Here is an 18,324-nt window from a genome sequence, read left to right as displayed (position 1 = left end):
CCTGGGAGGAACCTTCTTCCTGGGGATACCATGAGTGACTCCCTGCTAAGGTGGTTTCCAGAAGTGAATGAATGAACGTTCGAGAAGGTTTTATGAGCATGCTCAGCACACGGCCTAAGCTATGGCAGTGCCTGCTATTACTACATACAGAAGAAGAGAAATTCACCCAGTGCAACTCACTTTTGTGTTCACCTCAGGTGTGATAACTCAGGGTGGAAGTTTCTCAGGCCTCAATACTAAGAAAGAGGCTTTTCCTGACCACCTGTTGTGTTTGTATTTAATGCCGCTGTGCTGTCCAATATTGTCACCATTAACCACACATGTGACTATTTAATTTAAATAGATTAAAATGAAATAAAGTTGAAAATCCAGTTCCTCTGTCACACTAGCCACATTTTAAGTGCTCCATAGAGACGTGTACCTAGTAACTCTCATATTGGACAGCGTAGACCATCTCCATCATTATGGAAAGTTCTGTTGGATGGTACTATCCTAGACACTGAAAATCTCATAACAGATGGTGTTTCCCTCTTTGCCTTGGCTGTTAGGAAGCTCTGAGTTAAACTTTTAGTCTTCTGGTGAGTAGACTTGGTGCCCTGCATCCTGTGTAAGGATGATCAACTGTCCCTGTTGCTCATCTCTGAGGGGTTTCCCAGAACAAGGGACTTTCACTTTGAAAACTGGGAAAGTTCTAAGAAAACCAGAATGAGTTGGTCACTCTCTGTGTAATGATCTAACAGTACCACATCATCAAGGTGTCAATTACAAGGCGTTAAGGCAGTAAACCAGGCATTGGTTATCAGAGTACCTTTGGTGGAGAAACTGTGCATCTATTCTTTTAAGCCCCCTTAAATTATTTTGGGAATGAGGCCTGGAATAAATAAACACACTGAGGTTGAATGGCTGCGCTTATTAATTGATCTTTGCCAAAAGCCAGGGGGCCTTGGGGGAGGGGGCGAAGAGCGAAGGGTGCTGCTCTCCAGGGATCACAGTCCCTCTTTCTGGAGCCTCCTGCTTCCCAGTCGTGAGGATGCTTTCCCCTGCCAGCCCCTCCTGCCGAGGGGGCCTCTGCCAAAGTCGGGGATCGGGCAGAAGTTCGTGCTGAAGTCTCGCTGCAGAACTGGCGCTCTAGGCGGAGCTTGGAGTAGCTGGCAGCAGACGCACCTGGAGTTTCAGGACAGGCAGGACTGGGGAATGATGAAGCGCCACACTGCCTGAGTTTGAATCTTACCTGTGAGACCTACTAGCTGTGTGACCTTGGCAACTTACTCACCCCCTCTGTTCCTCAGTTTCCTCATCTATAAAATGGGGCTAATAATTGTGCATATCACCAAGGGCTGCTGTGAGGAATATACATTTATTACTAACCCTCAACCCCCCACACCTAAAGCATTTAGAACTGTGCCCGGCATGCCATAAGCTCAATAAATGAATAAGCTCAGTAAGTTTTTCCCTGGATCCTGGCCCCCCACGCCCCCAGCTTCTCCGGTTCTCAGATCCCAGTGTGTCCTCTTGGTCAGAAGATGAGTGCCCTTCCAGGCACTGGCTGGCAGTCCTGGCTTCCCTCCAGCAGGGAAGCAGACACGGGTGCCAAGGGAGAGCTCCGGGCAGGCCAGGCGGCGTCTGTTCCAGGCCTGCTCAGCCCCTGATAAAATCACCTGGACCCGAAGAAAGGCTTTTCAGCTCTGGGGTCAGCTCAAGGGGTGGGCAGATTTGAGGGGCGAGTCTCCCCCACTCCTGTTACGAGAATGTCGTGGCTACTGCAGGAGAGGCAGCAGAGCGTGGTGTTCGAGAATGTGGGATCTGGTGTCAGACTGCCTGGGATCAAATAGCCAGCCTGTCTCTTCCTATTTATATGACCTCTGAGTGTCTTCCAGCTCTCTGTACCCTGGTGTCTTGGTCTGGGATCTGCCAACAGCAGAATCTCCGATGTACGATTGGGTGCAAGTCATTTAACTGGGGAGGAACGTGGTGAAGGAGTGAAGTGAGCTTAACCCCACAGAGGACCCTCTGAGAGCTGGTGCAGAACCCGCCTTCCCGGGGTTAGGAAGCTGGGGTCTTTATCCACCAGCCTCACCCCCACTGGCCGAGGGCTGCTCCTAGAAGCACTAACTCCCTGGACTTCTGGTCTGCCCCTCAGGCAGGGAGATGCAAGTGTTTGAGATGCAGTGAAGCTGGGGTGTGTACAGGGACGGTCTACTGAAGCTGCAGGTGACCACTGGGAAGGGGTGAGGCAATATGGGGGGCGCTGGCAGCACCTGCTACGTTAGGTTCTCCCATCTGTGAGATGACAACATGCCTACATCATGTGGTTGCTTTAAAGATTTAGACTTGTGTTGTCCAGTAGAAAAATAATGCAAGCCACATTAAGTCATTTAAAAGTTTCTAGGGCCAGCCCAGGTGGTCTACGGTTAAGTTTGGCACGTTCCACTTCAGCAGGCCAGGGTCCATTCCTGGGTGCAGACCTACACCACTTGTCATTGGCCATGCTGTGGCAGTGACCGGCCTACAAAATAGAGAAAGATTGGTGCAGATGTTAGCTGAGGGCAAATATTCCTCAGCAAAAAAAAAAAAAAAAAAAGTTTCTAGTAGCCATATTAAAAAAAGCAAAAGATAAAAAGGTGAAATTAATTTTAATAATATATTTTATTTGATTGAAATTGCTGAAATATTATCATGTGTACATGAATCAATAAAAATTATTATTATTATTTTTTTAAAGATTGGCACCTGAGCTAATGTCGGTTGTCAATCTTCTTTTTTTTTTTCCTGCTTTTTCTCCCCAAATCCCCCCCAGTACATAGTTGTATATTTTAGTTGTGAGTCCTTCTGGTTGTGGCATGTGGGACACCACCTCAGCACGGCTTGATGAGCAGTGCCATGTCTGCACCCAGGATCTGAACTGGAGAAACCCCGGGCCACCAAAGTGGAGCACGCAAAGTCAACCACTCGGCCACGGGGCCAACCCCCAATAAAAATTATTAATGAGTTATTTTACATTCTTTATTTTGAATTGAGTCTTCAGAATCCAATGTGTATTTTTTTCCTCCTAAACAGACTATTTTTTAGGGCAGTTTTAGGTTTACAGCAAAATTGAGCAGAAAGTAAAGAGAGTTCCCATGTACCATCTGTCCCAACACATGCACAGCACCCCCTACTATCAACATCCCCCACCAGAGTGGTACGTTTGTTACAGTTGATGAGTCTACATTGACACGTCATTATTACTCAAAGTGCGTAGCTTACATTAGGGGTTATTTTTTGGTGTTGTACATTCTATGCATTTGGGCAAATGTGTAATGACATGCGTCCACCATTACAGTATCATACAGAGTCGTTTGACTGCCCTAAAAATCCTCTGCGCTCCACTTATTCATGCCTTCCTCCCCTCTTTCTCCTGGCAACCATTGATCTTTTTGCTGTTTCCACAGTTTTGCCTTTTCCAGAATGTCATATAGCAGGAGTCATAAAGTGTATGGACTTTTCGGATTGGCTTCTTTCACTTAGTCATATGCGTTTAAGGTCTCTCCATGTCTTTTCATGGCTTGATAGCTCATTTCTTTCTAGCACTGAATACTATTCCAGTGTCTGGATGTACCATAGTTTATTTATCTGCTCACCTACTGATGGACATCTTGGTTGCTTCCAAGTTTCGGCAATTATGAATAAAGCTGCTATAAACATCTGCATGCAGGTTTTGTGTGTACATAAGTTTTGGGTAAATTCAACTCCCTTGGGTAAATACCAAGGAGCATGATTGCTGGATATGGTAAGAGCATGTTTAGTTTTGTAAGAAACTGCCAAACTGTCTTCCAAAGTGGCTGCACCATTCATTGCCAGCAATGAATGAGAGTTTCTGTTGCTCCATATCCTTGTCAACATTTGGTATTGTCAGTGTTCTGAATTTTGGCCATTCTAATAGGTGTATAGTGGTATCTCATTGTTATTTTAATATGCATTTCCCTGATGACATATGAGGTGGAGCATCTTTTCTTCTGCTTATCTGCCATCTGTATATCTTATTTGGTGAAGTGTCTACTCAGGTCTTTGGTCCATTTTTTAATTGGTTTGTTTGCTTTCTTAGTGAGTTTTATGAGTTCTTTGTATATTTTGGATAACAGTCCTTTTTCAGATATGTCTTTTGCAAATATATTCTCACAGTCTATGGTTTGTCTTCTGATTCTCTTGACATGTCTTTCACAGAGCAGAAGTTTTTAATTTTAATGAAATCCAGCTGATCAATTATTTCTTCTATGGATTATGCCTTTGGTGTTGTATCTAAAAAGTCATCACTGTACCCAAGGTCATCTAGGTTTTATCCTATTTTATCTTCTTATTGTTTTGTGTTTTACGTTTAAGTCTGTGATCCATTTTGAGTTAATTTTGGTCAGGAATATAAGATCTGTGTCTAGATTCATTTTTTTTTTTTTTGCATGTGACTGTTCAGTGGTTCCAGTACCATTTGTTGAAAAGACTATTTTTGCTCCATTATATTGCCTTTGCTCCTTTGTCAAAGATCAGTTGACTATAATTCTGTTTTTGCATGCTGTCTGCTTTTTCCATGAGAGCCCTTAGCACATTCATCATAGTTGTTTCAAACTCACAGCCTGATAATTCCAACATTCCTGCCATATCTGAGTCTGATTGCGATGCTTCTTTAGTCTCTTCAAACTGTGTTTTTGCCTTTTAGTATACCTTGTAATTTTTTCATTGAAAGCCAGACATGATGTGCTGGGTGAAATGAACTGCTATGGGCAGTCTTTAGTGATTCAGTGATGAGGTCCTTAGGGATGAGAAGCTTTGTATAGTCCCAGGATTAGGTCTCAGTCTTTTAGTGAGCCTGTGCCTCTGGACTGTGAACTTCACAAGTGATGTCAATCCCTCCACTTCATCTTAGGTGGGACAGGATGGCTGGAGGAGGCTGGACGCAAGAGGGGATTTTTCTCTGATATGCCCTGTGAGCACCTGGTACAGCTCCAGGAGGGAAAACTCACAAAAGTGTGGGGGTTCCCTGCCATTGCTAATGCTCAGCCTTGTCCACACTGTGCCTCCAGCAATTCATCAATTACAGCTCAGGTTTTTTACCCTAGCACTGGTTCCGGTAGAGGTTTCTGTTAAGTTGTGATTCCTTGTATCTGCCTGTCTGTCTCTCCAGTCTTGGGGGCAGCAGTTTACCATGTGCTTTCACTTCTCTGACAGATCCAGGAAGAATTGTTGACTTTTAAGTTTGCTCAGCTTTTTACTTGTTGTTAGGATGGAGTGGCGAGGCCCAAGCTGAACTGGAAATTGGAAGTCTCCACTGTTTATTTTATACTTATAGAGCATCTCAATTTAGACCCTAAATTTTATCAGAGATACTTGATCTCTGTTTAGCTTTAATGATATTTCCAAATGAAAAAGTAGATACTTGAGTTGTCCGGATAACCAAATTGAGTGTCAGTTTTTAAAATTTGAATGATTTAAAATTAAATAAGATAAAAACTGCTGTTCGTCAGTTATACTAGTCACATTTCAGGTGCTCAGTAGCCACACGTGATGACTTTTGTCAGCACAGACAGCACAGACTTGGCGGGTTAATTCAAGCAAGGAGATTAGGATGGTGCCTGGTGCCAAGAGGCCCTCAGCTGTGGCTGAGACTGTGTACTGAGAGAGGCAGGAAGGTGCGGGGCTCCTGCGGGCCTGGGAGTCAGGGATCCTGGTCCTAGTTCCAGCTCTGCCCCTGGCAACTCCCCTTTCTGTGCTTCATTTTCCCGTCTCCAAAATGTGTAGGACAATAGTTGGTGGTATTTAAAGGCCTCTCCAGGTCAAAAATCTCACTGACAGAGAGAGAATGAGTCCAGATTCTCACTTTACAGTTGAAAAGACTGAGACCCAGCAAAGGAAAGCCACAGGCACAGGGAGAGTCAGGGGCTAACATTTCATTTACTTTTCTCAGTTTAGAACAACTTTCCAGGATCTACCAATGTTCAAATCCCTTCCTTCTCTAATTAACTCCCAGCTCCAATGCTTTGAGCTCCTACTATAGATTTGATCTCTTTCAGTCCTCATGGAGGCCCTATGAGAAAGGTATTTTTGTGCCCATTTTACAGGTGAGGAAATGAAGGTTCAGAGAAGTTAGATTGACACGTTAAAGTGGCATAATGAGTGACAGGCTTAGCAAGGACTAGAACTCAGGTTTCCTAACCCCTGGGTCAGGGTGGCTGGTACTCTTCCAGCCCCTGGGGATGCTTTGTGAGGAGGGATGTGATGGGGAATGAGACTGATCCGGCCTCTCTCAGGATGTGGCCACGATCAAGATGCCCAAACTCTGCCTGGTGGGGGCAGCAGGAAGCTTGGAGGTGGCTGCCCCTCAGGCCTTGGGCTTGAAGAACTCTTACTGGTCCTGCAACACCATTTGGGGGCCCCAGATTGTTACTGAGCAATGGGCTTGCTCTGTTTGCCACGATCTGAGCCAACTAATCACATCGAGCTAGAGATCGAGAAAGTAAGCATTTATTCGATTAGCCAGCATAATCAGAAGATGACAGACTAATGTCTCAAAAAATCATCTTAGAGAATTACAGAATCTTGAGGCAGTTATACGGGGGAAATGGGCAGTAAGGAGGGGGTTTAGAAGTGTCCGCCTTCAAGCACGACGGACTCCAGGGCGCCTCATTGTTCTTTTCTTCTGTCAGTGATGATGGACGTCTTACAGGTGTTCCTTCTTCCCAGAGGCCTTCTTGTTCCTTGGGAAAATTTGTTATTATTGTTAAGAACAAAGCTATCAGCGTACCTCAGCAGGGGTATGTGCACAGGATCAGGGCCGTAAAATCATGAAAGCGTGTAGTCATTTATAATGATTACATGCTGGAAGGGTTTTAACTAGGAAAGGGTCATTTGGCGTGACAAGATGGCCTCACTTATGTTCACTTACAATATTACGTGGCTAGGGAAGGGTTGGGATTGGCAGCCTCTTGGGACAAAGATCTCTGCCCTTTGACCTTGTTAGCATCCTCTACTTGCAAATTTCCCCTCCTCCCATCCTTCCCCAACATGTCTTGATGCCCCACTGGGAGCCAAGCCCTATGCTGGATGATTCCTGGGACGCACCAGCTTCTCAGCTGTGGAGCCTGTCCTGGGAGCTCACAGTCTAGTGGGAAACTGACCTGGTGAGGATAGAGGTACCAGCTCGATGTAGGGGGGCCCAGTGCGGGTGAAGTATACTCCAACCCGGGTGGTTCCATGGAGGAGGCAGCCTATGAGCTGAGTCCCCCAAATGAGGAGATACTTGGTGGGTGGAGACAGTAGGTATTATGGACAGAATTGGGTCTCCCCTGCATTCGTGTGTTGAAACCTTGACCCCCTGGTACCTTAGCATGCGACTGTCTTTGGAGATAGGGCCTTTAAAGAGGTGAGTAAGGTTAAATGAGGGCATCAGGGTGGGCTCTAATCCGATATGAATGGTGTTCTTATAGAGAGGAAGAGGCACCGGATATGCACCTGCACAGAGGAGAGGCCGTGTGAGCACAGAGTGAGCAGGCAGCTGTCTGCGAGCAAAGGAGAGAGGCCTCAGGAGAAAGCAAACCTGACGTCACCCTGATCTTGGACTTCCAGCCTCCAGAACTGTGAGAAAATAATTTCTGTTGCTTAAACCTCCGAGTCTGTGGGATTTTGTTGTGTTCTGAGCTGACTAAGATAGTAGGGAACAGCATTTAGGTAGAAGGAGTGACCTAAACATAGGCAAGGAGGTGGGAAAATCTGATTGAGCCCAGGGTGGATAGAGGGATGTTGATTCAGGGGTCCCAGAGGTCCTGGGTCAAGTTTTATCCATTTCTGCACCCCCAGTACTGCTGAGTACAGATAGTGTGAGCAGGTCTTAGCAAATGTCTAATGAATGATGGTGTGGTCAGCAGAATTCTAAAGACGGCCCCCCAAGATTCCTGTCCCCTGGTGATTCATCAAACACCAGTCCAGGCACTGCTCTGAAGGGATTTTGCATGTGTGATTAAAGTGCCAAGTCAGTCGATCTTAAAATAAAGAGATTATCTGGGTGGGCCTCACCCAATCAGGTGAGCCCTTTGTAAGTGGAAAGTTTTCTTCAGCTGGTGGCAGAAGAGGAAATCAGAGAGACTCGAGGCATGAGGGGGATTTGACGGACCATCACTGACTTGAAGATGGACAGGCTGTGTGAGAAGGAATGGGGTGCCTTAAGGAACTGAGAGAGGCCCCTGGCTGACTGCCAGCAAGGAAGTGGGCCCACAATCCTATAACTTCGGGAACTGAGTTCTGTTACCAACCTGAATGAGCTTGGAACAGTTTTCTTCAGTTTCCAGATGAGGACTCAGCCTAATGCTTCCCTGAGCAGGGAGCCCAGCCCAGCCCTGCCAGACTTCTGCATTAGCTGCAGAACTAATACCACTGTATTAGCTATGGAACTGTGAACTAATAAACAGGAGTTGTTGAAGGTGCTCTTTGTGGTATTCTGCTACGAAGCAACAGAAAACTAATACAGATGGAAACTGGAGCAGTCGAGGAGGCGGGCAATGCCTGCCCACTTGTAACAATCACCCAGCCAGCCCCACGCTTGGCCAAAGCATTCCCTGCCAAGTGGCCGGCTGGGGGACCTGTGCTTGGTGCCCGCAGGTCACCACCTGAGAGTCTCAGAATCAAGAAATCCTGGTTAGGGAAACTCAGAGCAGATGGGGCCCACAGTCTTTCATTGCCCCATTTTACACTTGGGGAAACTGAGGCGTGCAGCTGAGCCTGGGTGCTGCAGAATAGTGAAAGGAGCCGGTTTCAGACACTCCTCCTTTGGAACCTGGCTCCACCCCTTCCCAGCTCTATAACGTTGGACGAGTTACGTCAGCCCTCTGTGCCTCAGTTTCCCTGTGTGTACAATGGGGATGGCATACTTTGGACATGAGCAGATGAGGGAAGGTATTCTGTGCAGAGGGAAGGAAGTGGGCAAAGGCACAGACGTATGGATGGTGTGATATGTGCAGTGTGACTTGAGTGCAGGGTGGATGGGCAGAGGGTGGAGAGTGGTCTTTGGTGGTGGGTGGGGGCCAAACTGTGGGTGCCAGGCAAGGAGTTTGGGCCCCATCCTGAAGGATTTTAACGAGGGCAATTTGGGTCTCAGGAGGCAGGTGATGAGGGCCTGTCACAGTAGTCCTGGTTCTGAATGAGGAAGATTCGGTGGAGGCAGAGAGGAGGGGAGGAGGGGCTGAGTCTGAAGGATGCTGAGGAGTAGAATAGACAACACATAAAAGAGCTAAAAGATGTCTGGGTACCTGGTGAACTGTTTGGGGTAGCAGACTGAAGTCTGTTTAGTCAACCTGGTGTAAGGCGATGGAGCCCTCAGGGGTGGTCCCCAGCTGCCTGGCTTGAGGAAGTGAATGGGTGAGGATGCTGTTCCCTAAGCTGGGCAAGGGGGGTGAGGGGAAGGGCAGGGTGGTTGGTGGAAGGGGAGGCAACAGGTTGACTTTGGACAAGATGAGCCCGAGATGCCAGGGTCTCCCAGGCACAGCCGGTCTTCAGGGGGCCGGATAATCGGAACTGGAGCTCAGGAGGAAAGACTGGGCTGATCACACACCTGGCAGCCCATTTGTGTGTAGGTGGGATTTGAGGCCCTGAGGGGAGGTGATCTCCCAGGGCTCTGCAGAGAGGGGCGGGCTCAGGGACAGACCTGGGAGAAGGTGGACTGTAGAGAAGTGGCCAAAGAGAAGCAGCAGCTAGAGAGGTAGGAGAAAAATCAGGAGAGGAGGTAGTCATGGAAGATGCCGAGGGAACCACATATTTTGAGGAGGGAAGACAGCAACAGTGTCTAGTGCTACACAGCGTAAGACAAGGAGTGGGAAGGGGTTGCAGGCTTCAACCAGGATGCCCTTGAGGACCTTGGCCAGAGAAGCCACAGTGAGGGGGAGGAGGCAAAGCCAGGCTGTAGAGAGGGGAGGAGGGCTTGGGGTGAGAATGTGGAGACGCCAGGGAGAGGTGATTCTGGTAAGTAACTCCTCTGGTTCTCACAGTTCTCGTTGGTCAAATGGGAATCAATATAGGAGTCAGGATTGTTGTTAAAAACCACATTAATTTGCCATCAGGAAAGCACCCTGTAAACTGAGAGTGGCTTCTGGCAAGAGAGGGATGCATCGTTCTGAAGGCGCGCAGAGAAATGGAGCGTTGGAAATGGCTGGCAATGCCTCCAGTGCCCAGAAGGTGGCAGCGCCTCACCAAGTGACACTTTATCTTGCAGGACGAAGCCCTGCATCTCATCATTTCATTTCTTTATTCTACAAGAATTCTTTGCACAGCTACTATGGACTGGGCTCTGGGCTAAGCACTGGAGATTTTTGTGTATCTATATCTATATCCTCATGGAGCCTACATTTTAGTTGAAGTGGCAGATACAAATAAATGAATTCTCCTCATAACTGTCGATTAACCCTCTAACCTCCAAAGATTTATCTTCTCCAAGCAAACTTTCTAGAATGTGTGACATGTATCCTTTCCTCCTTGAACAAAAGGTGATGAACAGAACTTAGGTTCAAATGCTGGGTCTACCACTAAATGATGTGTTTGCTTATTCATGGGACAGACAGAAGGTATTTTCCAAAGTTGGCCACTCTAATATCCCCATACGTAGTCCTTATAATGTGACCCTGACATTCCTCCAAGTGAGAGAAAGGAATCTGTGTACCATCCCCTTGAATCCAGGCAGACTTGTGACTATAGTGAAAGGACACTTTGTGACTTCTGAGGCTGGGCCATTAAAGGCAATCCAGTTTCCCCCTGATTCTCTAGGAACACTGGAAGCCAGGCACCATGCTGTGAGGAAGCCCGAGCAGCCTGTGGGTAGATCCCGTGGAGATGAATCAAGGCCCCCAGCTCACAGAGCTGGCTAAGTTCCCAGTCAACAGCTAGCATCCACTTGCAAGCCATGAGAGCAAGCCATCTTGGAAGTAAATGCTCCAGTTTCAAGTTGAGCTGTCCCAGCTGATGCCACACTGAGCAGAGATGAGCTGATTGCAGAATTGTGAGCAAAATAAATGGCTGTTACTGTTTTAAGCCATTTAAATTTGGGGGTGATTTGTTATACAGCAATAGCAAGATACAATTAACTAAATTAATACTTACGAGGGTCTATTCTCTGCTGGGCTCTTTGCTAGGAGCTGGGGATATAGGGTAAATGGGACAGACACAGTCTGTACTATTGTAGGATTTATTGTCCAGCTGGGAGAATACACTGTAGTCAAAATACAAGCTAACTTAAACTTGAAGCTATGACAAGGTGACAAGGTGCCAGGCACCTTGCCTTTTTGCATTATCTCCAAGAATATTTCATGTACGAATAACCTCCCTTTCCTCAGAATTATTGTGGATCTCTGGTGGGAGACTGGCCATTAAGGGTGCACAGGAAGCTGGGAGAGGACCAGGGGCAGCCCCAGGGTGATGGGCCTGTGGATGTCCCCACTCACACCTTCTCCAGAGCCCTTGCTCTAGCCAAGGCCACCATTTCTCATCTCACAATCGCATCGGCATCCCAACTCTTCCTTGCGTGTCCACTCTTGGTGCCCTCAGTCCAAGAGCAGCAAGAGAGGTCTCTCTAAGCGCTAGTCTGTTCATGGGGCCCCTGTGCTTAAACACTGCAAGTCCTCCGGCTGCTCCTGGGATAAGACCAAAGTCTTTGCCAGGGCTCACAAGGCCTTGAGAGATTGGCTCCACCGGCAGCCCAACCTCCCCCACAGAGCTCTCTCCTTCCCTCCTTTTCCTGTCCCCCGAATGCACAAAGCTCTCTCCCACTTCAGTCTCTTAGCACCAGCTGTTCCCTCTTCTGAGCTGCTGGGGACACTTCAGCCCCCTCCCCTTCCCTCCCCTCACATCTGCAGACGGAGGCAAGAGCATAAATGGACCCTGGCCCCATCCTCCTTCTCTTCCTGTTCCTGGTTGTGTCCTGCACCGTGAGGGGACTGTGTACATGTGAGGACATCCCAGACTGCAGGTCCAAACTGCATGCATAAACTATCCTCTCTTTGGCTATCCCAGGACTAGAGATGTGTACCCTGGCAGAATAGTCTGTTCTCTGGTGGCTGGACCTAGAAAAGAGACCCACACAGGCCCTGGAGGTGAGCTGGGATGTGTGAGTAGACAGTACTGGGGTCTCGGGTGCCTTGAGATGGAGAGAGACATCTTCAAAGGACTTGCCCAAGGGAGCTGCCTGGAGGGCCAATGGGACCCCCAAAGAGAAAGTTTTGTGGAGGTAAAATAGGTCCAGTGGCTGAATGGAAATTGCCAGGAGCAAGCTGGAAATTGCATCACCCGTGCCAGTAACTGCAAAGAGTGTGGGGCTGGGAGGGTCCCCAAAGAACTTCAAAACACCCCATGACAGAAAGAGCCAGGCTTGAACATCTGCCGAGCTCAGGGAGCCATGTTTTAGGGAAGTTCCAGACATGCGATGTCCTCCTTCCCTTTTACCTCTCTTCCTGCCCAGCTCCCTGAACTTTGACTCTGGAGGGGTCAGAACACTTGAAGGGCAAACTGGTCAGGCACGGCAGGGGAGCAAGGTGGGGCCATGGAATCCTGCTCCCCCTCAGCTTAGGAGCTCAGTGGGGAAGGGAAATGGGCTGGCTTCCTCACTATTTCCTCTCCCTTACTCCCAGTCCTCTTTACCCACTCACGATGTCACCCTTATCTCATTTAGGGTGGGGGAAGGAGAGGGAGGAGAGAAAAGGGCAGAAAAGCCATTGATGGTGTCCTCTGGGTGGTCAGTTCCAGATGCTGGATCTTCCTCTTGTGGGCTGCTCTGTGTGTGCATTGGAGACACCACCCTTGGGTACGCCATTCTCTGACCAGAGTGACATAACCTCAAGCCAACTGCTTATGACATCTTTCCATCTGCACAATCTTTGCCCAGCAGGTGTCCTCTTGAGTGGGCTCACAGGAGACCTCAGCGACTCTCTTCGCTCTTGCACCCAGTCAGCTCCAGGGCGCTCAGGCCAAGCTTTCTCAGTGGCTCTCTCTTTTTTTTTTTAATTTTTATTTATTTTTATTATTTATTTATTTATTTATTTTTATTGAGTTATTGATAGGTTACAATCTTGTGAAATTTCAGTTGTACATTAATGTTTGTCAGTCATGTTGTAGGTGCACCACTTCACCCTTTGTGCCCACCCCCCACCCCACCTTTCCCCTGGTATCCACTAAACTGTTCTTGGTCCATAGTTTTAAATTCCTCATATGAGTGGAGTCATACACAGATTATCCTTCTCTCGCTGGCTTATTTCACTTAACATAATTCTCTCAAGGTCCATCCACGTTATTGCAAATGGAATGATTTTGTTCTGTTTTGCAGCTGAGTAGTATTCCATTGTATATATGTACCACATCTTCTTTATCCATTCATCTGTTGCTGGACACTTAGGTTGCTTCCATGTCTTGGCTATTGTAAACAGTGCTGCAATAAACATTGGGGTGCATAGGACTTTTGGGATTGCTGACTTCAAGCTCTTTGGATAAATACCCAGTAGTGGGATGGCTGGATCGTATGGTAGTTCTATTTTTAATTTTTTGAGGAATCTCCATACTGTTTTCCATAGTGGCTGCACCAGTTTGCATTCCCACCAGCAGTGTATGAGGGTTCCTTTTTCTCTACAACCTCTCCAACATTTGTTGCTATTAGTTTTAGATATTTTTGTCATTCTAACGGGTGTAAGGTGATATCTTAGTGTAGTTTTGATTTGCATTTCCCTGATGATCAGCGATGATGAGCATCTTTTCATGTGCCTATTGGCCATCAGTATATCTTCTTTGGAGAAATGTCTGTTCATGTCTCCAGCCCATTTTTTGATTGGGTTGTTTGATGTTTTGTTGTTGAGTTGCGAGAGTTCTTTATATATTAAGGATATTAAGCCTTTGTCAGATATATGACTTGCAAATATTTTTTTCCCAGTTAGTGGGTTGTTTTTTTGTTTCAATCCTGTTTTCATTTGCCTTGAAGAAGCTCTTTAATCTGATGAAGTCCCATTTGTTTATTCTTTCTATTGTTTCCCTTCTCTGAGAAGGCATGGTGTCCGAAAAGATCCTTTTAATACTGATGTCAAAGAGTGTACTGCCTACGTTTTCTTCCAGAAGCCTTATGGTTTCAGGTCTCACCTTTAGGTCTTTGATCCATTTTGAGTTTATTTTGGTGAATGGTGAAAAAGAATGGTCAATTTTCATTCTTTTACATGTGGCTTTCCAGTTTTCCCAGCTCTCGGTGGCTCTCTTGGAGGTCCTCCTATCAGGCTTGAGGCGGGAGGAAGCACAACTCTTTCCTCCAAGAAACCCTCTTTCCAGTTTCACTTCTGGTCCCATGCTACTGCCTGGTGGCAGGTGATGGGCTAGAGGTCACAAAACAATTTGGTTGCCATCTTTCTGCAAATCTTGCACTTTACTCCAGATTGTGGGGCATTTGGGTGCATTTTTCTTACATCTGGAGCTCTGGCCAAAATCTGTGAGGTAGGAAACGCCCCTTGGAAAATGTTACATGAAGAATGATTTTGCACCTGGAGGGATTCAAACTGCACCTCAATAGCACAAAGATTATTTTAAGCTAAAAATATCTGAACAGACAGCAGCTGCAGAAAAAAATCTTATATAAACTTATTTTGCAGATGTAAGCAGGACCTCCTGAAAAATAAACCCCCTCTCTGGGAGGTTTGCAGCCAGAAAGGAAACTAACCACTATCACCGGGACATGTAATTGCTTCACAAACTTTATCTGAAACTGTTCTACCTTCCTTTTGTTTTTTCATGGAAGCCTTTTCTCCAACCTCCCTTTCCCCTTTTAAAGTTGGTATATAAACCTCTATCTTTGGATGGCTGGGGAGCCGATTTATCTGAAGGCTCCCTGGTAAATAAACTGTCTTTTCTCCTGTAAATCTGTCTGTTAGTTCACAAGCCCCCAGCACTGAACCTAAGTTGGTAGAGGAAACTTTTTCCTCCCACCACCCTCTCCTCTTGACGACAAGAGTGTGGAGGACTGTCTAAGCTTTTCTATCTGGTGCTGGATTGTCTCTTCCTGCTCTTCTAGTGTTACTGCATAGCAAAGAGTTCACTCATTCTCTCTCTCTCTCTGTCTGCCTCATGCATGTTAATTAGATGAGAAGAAGAAATTGGAAAAAAGAGAACATATGAGAGATGATACTGCTAACTTTATTACTTATTTATATAAATCATTGTAACTGTATTACTTATTTATATAAATCATTGTACCTCCAGTTTAGCCACAAACAATGAAGACCTGATGTGTGTTGGGGAGTGGCTGCACAAAAGGAATGCTTTCTTGGTTCCAAAGCGATAATGACTGGGAGAATGGATGAATTATGCTTGTTTTCCTTTGGTCTGGTCTAATTGCATTTGAGTAAAATGTAAAATGTCACCAGGTGGCTGATTACACAGTGACGGCACCAATTAAAAAAAAACATCAATAGCTTCTGTATTTGTCAGCTTGGGCCGCCATGACAAAAGACCATAGACTGGGTGGATTAAACAACAGACATTTATCTCTCAGTCTAGGGGTCGAGAAGTCTAAGATCAAGGTATCTGCCATTTCAGTTCTTTGGTGAGGGCCTCTTCCTAGCTTGCAGGCCTCAGCCTTCTCACTGTGTCCTCGCATGCTCACATGGCTGTGGGGTGGAGGGAGCAGGGAAGGCTCTGGTCTCTCTTCTTCTTCTTGTAGGGACACTAATCTGATCAACGGGGCTCCGCCCTCATGACCTCATCTAGGTGTAATTACCTCTTAAGGGCCCCATCTCCAAATATCACCACGCTGGATGTTAGGGCTTTCACATGTGAACTTGAGGGGACACAAACATTCAGTCCATAGCAGTTTCTCTATAAACAGAGACTATGTATCAGTTATTATAATAATTAAACTGTTAAAAGTATTATAGTTAATACTATAAAAAGTTAAAGTTAAAAAGTGCTGTAGTTAATGGAAAGCCACATGTAAAAGAATGAAAATTGACCATTCTTTCTCACCATTCACCAAAATAAACTCAAAATGGATCAAAGACCTAAAGGTGAGACCTGAAACCATAAGGCTTCTGGAAGAAAACGTAGGCAGTACACTCTTTGACATCAGTAGTAAAAGGATCTTTTCGGACACCATGTCTTCTCAGAGAAGGGAAACAATAGAAAGAATAAACAAATGGGACTTCATCAGACTAAAGAGCTTCTTCAAGGCAAATGAAAACAGGATTGAAACGAAAAAACAACCCACTAACGGGCAAAAAATATTTGCAACATCCAACAAAGGCTTAATATCCATAATATATAAAGAACTCACACGACTCAACAACAAAAAATCAAACAACCTGATCAAAAAATGGGCAGGAGAGGGGCCGGCCTGGTGGCACAATAGTTAAGTGCGTATGTTCCACTTTGGCAGCCCAGGATTCGCCGGTTCAGATCCCGGGTGCGGACATGGCACCACTTGGCAAGCCATGCTGTGGTAGGCGTCCCACATATAAAGTGGAAGAAGATGGGCACAGATGTTAGCTCAGGGCCAGTCTTCCTCAGCAAAAAGAGGAGGATTGGCAGCAGATGTTACTTCAGGGCTAATCTTCCTCACAAAAAAAAAAAAAGAAAGATTAACTTTGGGGCTGGCCCCGTGGCTGAGTGGTTAGGTTCGCGCACTCCGCTGCAGGTGGCCCAGTGTTTCATTGGTTCGAATCCTGGGCACGGACATGGCACTGCTCATTAAACCATGTTGAGGCAGCATCCCACATGCCACAACTAGAAGGACCCACAACGAAGAATATACAACTATGTACTGGGGGGCTTTGGAGAGAAAAAGGAAAAAATAAAATCTTTAAAAAAAAATGGGCAGGAGACATGAACAGACATTTCTCTAAAGAAGATATATGGATGGCCAATAGGCACATGAAAAGATGTTCATCATCGCTGATCATCAGGGAAATGCAAATCAACCTACACTAAGATATCATCTTACACCCGTTAGAATGACAAAAATATCTAAAACTAATAGTAACAAGTGTTGGAGAGGTTGTAGAGAAAAAGGAATCCTCATGCACTGCTGGTGGGAATGCAAACTGGTGCAGCCACTATGGAAAACAGCATGGAGATTCCTCAAAAAATTAAAAATAGAACTACCATACGATCCAGCTATCCCACTACTGGGTATCTATCCAAAGAGCTTGAAGTCAGAAATTCCAAAAGTCCCATGCATCCCAATGTTCATTGCAGCATTATTTACAATAGCCAAGATGTGGAAGCAACCTAAGTGCCCATCAACTGATGATTGGATAAAGAAGATGTGGTATATATATATACAATGTAATATCACTCAGTCGTAAAAAAGAACAAAATCATCCCATTTGCAACAACATGGATGGACCTTGAGGGAATTATGTTAACTGAAATAAGCCAGCTAGAGAAGGACAATCTCTGTACGACTCCACTCATATGAGGAATTTAAAAATGTAGACAAAGAGAACAGATTAGTGGCTACCAGGGGAAAGATGGGGTGGGGGGTGGGCACAAAGGGTGAAGGGGTGCACCTATGACATGACTGACAAACAATAATGTACAACTGAAATTTCACAAGATTTTAACCTATCATTAACTCAATAAAAAATTTTTTAAAAAGTATTGTAGTTAAATATCATAGTTAAAAAGTTAAAAAGTATTATAATAGTTATAAAGTTGAAGTCTTTATAATAGTTAAGGGGCTGGGAATAGGCTGAGTTCAGTGCTGTGTTTGTTCAGTCTGGGATTAGAGTTGGGTTGCAGTTAGGGCTGAGACTTCAAGGTTCAGTGTTTGGATGTTCCTGGTTACAGTTGAGGTCAGTGGTCACACTGAACGTGTAGTTTGTGGAATTTGATTCTGGGGGTTGTGTTTACTTCCTGGTGTGTGTATTTGTATGAATTCTACCAAAGAGCTAGGATATACACACTCTTTTAATTGAATAATAGAGGTACTCTAGCTGAGCATTGTTTTAGAGATCAGAGGGACAAAATGCATAACCTTAGAAATTATACCACAGGAGAATGGTGCCAAGGTTGCAGTGTGGGTGGACTCTGAACTCACCTCCTCCCACAGACACAACTAATTTACAACTACTCTTGGAACAATTACCCCTGAGAGAGAACTGAAAACTGGATAAAAAGAACCCCCACAGCAAAGGACAGTGCTGACTGAGGTGGAAGAATCAGAAATTCCTTTCTGGAGAGGAAAAAGCCCCCTTTTAACTGCAGCATGTCACAGCCAGCTGGGAGCAAGCCTAAGGTACGAAGGCTTCCCTGGAGGAGTGAGGGATCTGAGTGGGGGAGCATTACTGCTATAAACAG

General features: G+C 45.8%; 1 long non-coding RNA gene across 1 annotated transcript in view; it reads left to right on the top strand.

Moving 5' to 3' along the window:
• LOC102149569 (uncharacterized) overlaps positions 1-18,324 on the top strand; it is an 86,893-nt gene that overhangs the window by 16,723 nt on the left and 51,846 nt on the right. Inside the window, exon 3 of the long non-coding RNA XR_011427314.1 lies at positions 7,455-7,604. This is a non-coding gene — a long non-coding RNA (uncharacterized lncRNA). The remainder of the gene's footprint in view (positions 1-7,454; positions 7,605-18,324) is intronic.

Source organism: Equus caballus, chromosome 16, assembly GCF_041296265.1.
Source record: "Equus caballus isolate H_3958 breed thoroughbred chromosome 16, TB-T2T, whole genome shotgun sequence".
In the NCBI taxonomy this organism is placed as follows: domain Eukaryota; kingdom Metazoa; phylum Chordata; class Mammalia; order Perissodactyla; family Equidae; genus Equus; species Equus caballus.
Note: the sequence above shows the minus strand (reverse complement) of the source record. Positions and strands in the feature narration are given on the sequence as shown.